Genomic DNA, 5369 nt, shown 5'->3' on the forward strand with positions numbered 1-5369 from the left:
GTACAGAAAAGCAAGACAAAATGAAATGAAAAGTAAATAATAATAAATAAAAAGAAACTTAAAAATAAAAACAAAAATCAACATAAAAAACATAAATCAACATAAAGTAATAATAAACAAATCTTAAATAAAATAAACATAAAAACAAAAATTAACATAAAAACAAAAAGAAAGAAAAATTAAAATACAATAGTAGTACTGCTTCAACAGAGAAGCTTCATCCCTTTATAACCTTAGAGCAAGTGACATGGAATTTTAAATAAATAAGCTTATATTTATTTACTCTAGTCCTAGCACTCTTCTCGTGCTATGACTCCACTCGCTGCTGGTCATAATTATTTATCATGTTTTTAATGTGAACCAGCTTTTTGTAAAGATATTGGCATCTATGTTTGTTCTACACAATAAGTGGGATCCTTCTGTTTCAGCTTCTGATATTCTAGTGAGATTTTTAAAATCAATATCCTGATATTCTTTTGAGCCTGGAGAAAGGTGCTTCCTTTCTGATTTTAGGTGAATAAATATGTTAGATAAAGTCAGCATCTTGGCATACAAGGCCTTATATTCCTCATATTCTACTGTAAATTCCCGCTTATAATGCTGATGTTGCTCAGAGGAAACTATAGTGACATAGTTAGTCAAATAATCTGGAAGCTCAGATGTTGAACAAGTCTTCCCAGAGGGAGTGCAAACCTTTTTAACTTCTTCTCTTGAATTAGGTTTGCACCTTCACCTTGTCTTTCACAATCTATCTTCTGTTTCTCCGTAATCTTAATATAGTACTCTTGGTTCTTTGCTTTATGTTCCATAAATGTATGTTAGAACTTCTCATCAGATATCAAATGTTTTTTCTCCACGAGCTTCGGACACTTCACTTGAACTGAAATAGAGGCTAATGTTGGCAAAGAAGTATGTTTACCCTGCTGGTGCTCAAAGATTCTACTGTTTTGACTAAAACTGTCAATATATGGGTGTTGAGTCTCAGGTCCTTCTGCAACGTTACAAGAACTGCAGTTGGAATGGACAGGTTGAGGAGGATTTGAAATGGGAAGGCGGATTGTGGGCAATGGGGGAGTGATGGGATTGGCAGTAGCTTCAGTGGGTGGTGGATTTTTCACTGGTGTTATCCAAATGACCTTTTGATGCTGACTGTACTCTAGTTGTCAGGTGAGATATTCTAGCTTTTTTCTTCCTTGAAAAATCAATAACAGCTGAATTGGAAAGCTGTTCCTGAGAAGGAGATGATGTTTTATCTATACTAGAATCTACAGAAGATTCTGGGTGGTTGGTGCCAGGAGCATTCTGACATAGACCTGTTTTTGTGGAAAGCACTAACTCCAATGACTGCCTGTCTAGGTAACTGTATCCAGGCCAGTCGCTTTGGAGCTCTTTAAAAACATAACCTTTTAAGGAATATGAAAAATCCTGAGTATTCAGATGGGCTACTTCCTGCAGAAGTTTTTCAAGGGAGTTCTCGTCATTTGGGGTGATGCCGTCTTTCTGAAGTCGAGCAAGTAGTTCAGGTTTCTTGTAGTCCTTCAGTGCCAATAAGTGAATCACCCTGTCCCTGTATGGCTGTGTGTGGACAGTATTGGGCACACGTGATTTTCGAACTGTATATGCAGGGTTAACGGGAGCTGTTTTTCTTCTCTCAGGCACTGGATCTGGAGTGGCTTGAGGTGCTCTCCGAATTGGCATTTTTTTCTCTACACATGGTCTTCTCATTTTTTTCCATTTGTTGCAGGATTCCTCCTCTACCTGGGACTTTCTCACTTGCATCACTGGATAAGAGTTGGTTGTTTTACACTCCATCATGTCCTCTTGCATCGAGTGTAACCATCTTGGCTGTAAGGGACTATAGCTTACGACTGGTGATTGGGTATGGTCTTGATGGTTGTCTTTGTTCAAACTTGGCAATGGACGGTAACGTTTGAGTGAATTGTCTCGGGGAATTTTGATAAACCCTGGGAGTCCTTGGAACTGAGGAGAAGCTTGAGGGGGTACTGTATTCTTATGGTTTCCAGAGGAGTCTGTTGCCTGAATCGCTGGCCTGGGAAGCTGCCTGGGCAGCACAGAGCTATGGTGCTGTCTAGGCTGTACATTGGCTCTCTCCTCCACTGCCACCTCTCCTTCCTGACATACCACTTTCCCCACTGCTCTGCCTCCAGAAGATGCCATACCATCATATCTGTAAAGATCAAAGTTTACACAGTAATATACTTTAGGAAAAAAATGCTCTTCTTCGGCAACAGTTGTATCTCTTATTGCTATTGTTTATAAAACTGTAATTCTAAAAGATTTTTCCCCAGTGTGACAAAGGCAAGAAGTGCCTGGTTGAGAAAGAACTGGGGGAGGTAAAGTTGGTTGGAAAGATCTAATCACTTACCAAGTTTCTTCCTTTCACAATTTTAGTTTCTCTTCAGGAGGAATTGTTAACCCTAAGTGGAAAGTGTTAAATTATTCTCTGAGCTCAGTGCATAATCTCCTCCCAGTAAATCCAACATCAAGTAGATGTACTTAGTGGGGGGATTAACAGGTGTCTCAGGCTTATGGAAACTAGAGGGGAAGGATTCTACATAGCATGATTAGCATTAACTTCTCCTTACATTTACTCTGGCATGCAAGTGGGCTGTTGAGTCCTCCTTGGGATTGGAGCCTTGCCTATCAACAGGGGAATCTCATTTGATAGCTAAACACATTATTTTGTTTTCATAGTGGATAAAAGCCAACATTTTAGAGGTGCTCATTTCTCTTTCTCAGCTTTGTGATCATCACCAATGTGTGGAAGGAATGTTCATCTCCTTAGCTTGCCACTTATGCTCATTATTCTGCTTCTTTACACTCCACCTTAAGATGGTCCTCAGCAAATCACAGGGTTATCCAGGTAAAATTGCCCATGCTGAAAGAAATACTGCAGCTAGGCATGCTAGAGATGTACAATGGAATCACAGAATGTACTCAGATTATGAGAAATTCCAACCAGTTCCAAGCAATTTCACCCCAAAAGATATAAGGCACAATTTTCCCTCCTCAGCCCCTTCACATTCCTAGTTCATCTATTCTCAGATTTGCCTACCTTTACCGATGGCAGCATCTTTCACCTTATCACAAAACTAGAAAACCTCAGTGTCATCTTCTGCTACTCCCTCAAACATACTTCTCATTAATTTTCCTCCAAAACAATTAGTCAGCCACCACATATGCCATTCATCCAATAGATAGTTATTGAACACCTATCATGTGCCAAACAGTATTCTAGATGCTTGGGAATATTGCAATGAACAAAATAGAAGCAAACAAAAATCCTTGCTCTCATACTGCCTACATTCTTATCCAATTTTTCTGCATAACATTCAAATCTACCCCTTCCTCTCCCACACCACAGCCATTGTCCTAATTTAGGCCAAAAGCATCTTAGCCAATGTTATGTACTCTCTTCCTAGCTTGATTTCTTGCCTCCCTTCTTTTCTTCTTCTATATCATCTTTCAAATTATCAACCAGGATTCCAATAAACTTTACTTTTAAACAAGTCATAGTTCCCATTACTTAAAATTAATGAAAAGGTGCTCAACATCACTAATTATCAGGGGAATGCAAATCAAAACCACAATGAGGGGCTTCCCTGGTGGTGCAGTGGTTGAGAGTCCGCCTGCCGATGCAGGGGACACGGGTTCGTGTCCCGGTCCGGGAAGATCCCACATGCCGCGGAGCGGCTAGGCCCATGAGCCATGGCTGTGAGCCTGCACGTCCGGAGCCTGTGCTCCGCAACGGGAGAGGCCACAACAGTGAGAGGCCCACGTACCGCAAAAAACAAAACAAACAAACAAACAAAAAACCCACAATGAGATATTACCTCATACCTGTAAGAACAGCTATCATCTAAAAGACAAGAGATAACAAGTGTTGGTCAGGATGTGTGGAAAAACGAACATTCATGAACTGTTGGTGGGACCATAAGTTGGTGCAGTCACAATGGAAAACAGTATGGAGGTTCCTTAATCAATTAAAAATAGAACCACCATATGACTCAGCAATCCCACTTCTGGGTATATATCCAAAGGAAATGAAAATGAGATCTCAAAGAGTTATCTCTACTCCCATGTTCATTGTAGCATTATTCACAATAGCAAAGACATAGAAACAACCTAAGTGTCTATCAATAGATGAATGGATAAAGAAGATGCAGTATATATATACAGTACAATATTATACAGCCATAAGAAAGGAATTCCTGCCATTTGTGAGAATATGGATGGACTTAGAAGACACTATGCTTAGTGAAATAAGTCAGACAGAGAAAGACAAATACTCTACGATGTCACTTATATGTAAAATCTACAAAAGCCAAACTCATAGAAACAGAAACTAGAATGTCGGTTACCAGGGGCTTGGGGATGAGGGAAAAAGGGAGATGTTGGTCAAAGGATACAAACTTCCAGTTAAAAGATGAATAAGTTCTCGGGATCTAATATAAAGCATAGTGATTGTTGTTAATAATCCTGTACTATGTAATTGAAAATTGCTAAGAGGGTAGATCTTAAATGTTCTCACCACAGAAAAGAAATGGTAATTAGGTGGCATGAGGCAGGTGTTAGCTAATGTTATATGGTGGTGATTTTTTGCAATATATAAGTGTATCTAATCAATACATTGTATACCTTAAATTTAGAAAATGTTATGTGTCAATTATATGACAGTAAAACTGAGAAAAAATTAAAATTGTTTGGTGTGGCATACAAGACCCTTCTTATTCTCTCCCCAAGCTACCATAAAGCAATTACTGATCTGATTACTATCCTCTGAATATACTCCCAAGCTTTCTTCTATCAGCCTTTCACTTGATATCCCTTCTGTCCACTAACACTGTTCCCCCAGATCTTTGCTTGCGTTGCTCCTTTACTTTATTTAGAGCGTCCTTGCACGACCACTCTGTCTAAAATTGTGACCTATACACACACCTACCCCAGTGCTCTCTTTCCACCATCTTGTTTACTTCTCTTTATAGAATATTTACTACCCAAAATATTACATATTTGTTTAATGTGAGTCACCCTCATCAGAATATGAGGTTAATGAAGGCTTGGGCTTTGTCCAGTTTTTTGCATTGTTATATCTCCAGTGCCTGGCACACATAGAACGCACTCAATACATATTTGTTGAGCAAATGAATGCATCAATACTCTCTACTTTTAAATCTCACTCATATTAGGTTCAGCCTGTTAAATTTCTACTCAACCTTAGAAGTCCCCTTCAAATGTCACATCAATATATAAGATCTTCCTCTATTCAAAACTAATACTTCCCTTCATGACAATCCCAAAGCACGTTGGATTACCTCTATGAAAAACACCACACATCGTATCGTATA

At 39.0% G+C, this 5369-nt stretch overlaps 1 pseudogene; it reads right to left on the minus strand.

Annotated features, from left to right (window-relative positions):
• Positions 1–307: 307 nt before the first annotated feature.
• LOC149744166 (RNA polymerase II elongation factor ELL2 pseudogene) lies at positions 308–2190 on the minus strand (annotated as a pseudogene).
• Between the last annotated feature and the right edge of the window lie 3179 nt (positions 2191–5369).

The sequence above is a fragment of the Delphinapterus leucas genome, chromosome X (genome assembly GCF_059928025.1).
Source record: "Delphinapterus leucas isolate spDelLeu-1000000601 "Yukka" chromosome X, BTC_Dleu_Yukka2, whole genome shotgun sequence".
NCBI classification, from domain to species: domain Eukaryota; kingdom Metazoa; phylum Chordata; class Mammalia; order Artiodactyla; family Monodontidae; genus Delphinapterus; species Delphinapterus leucas.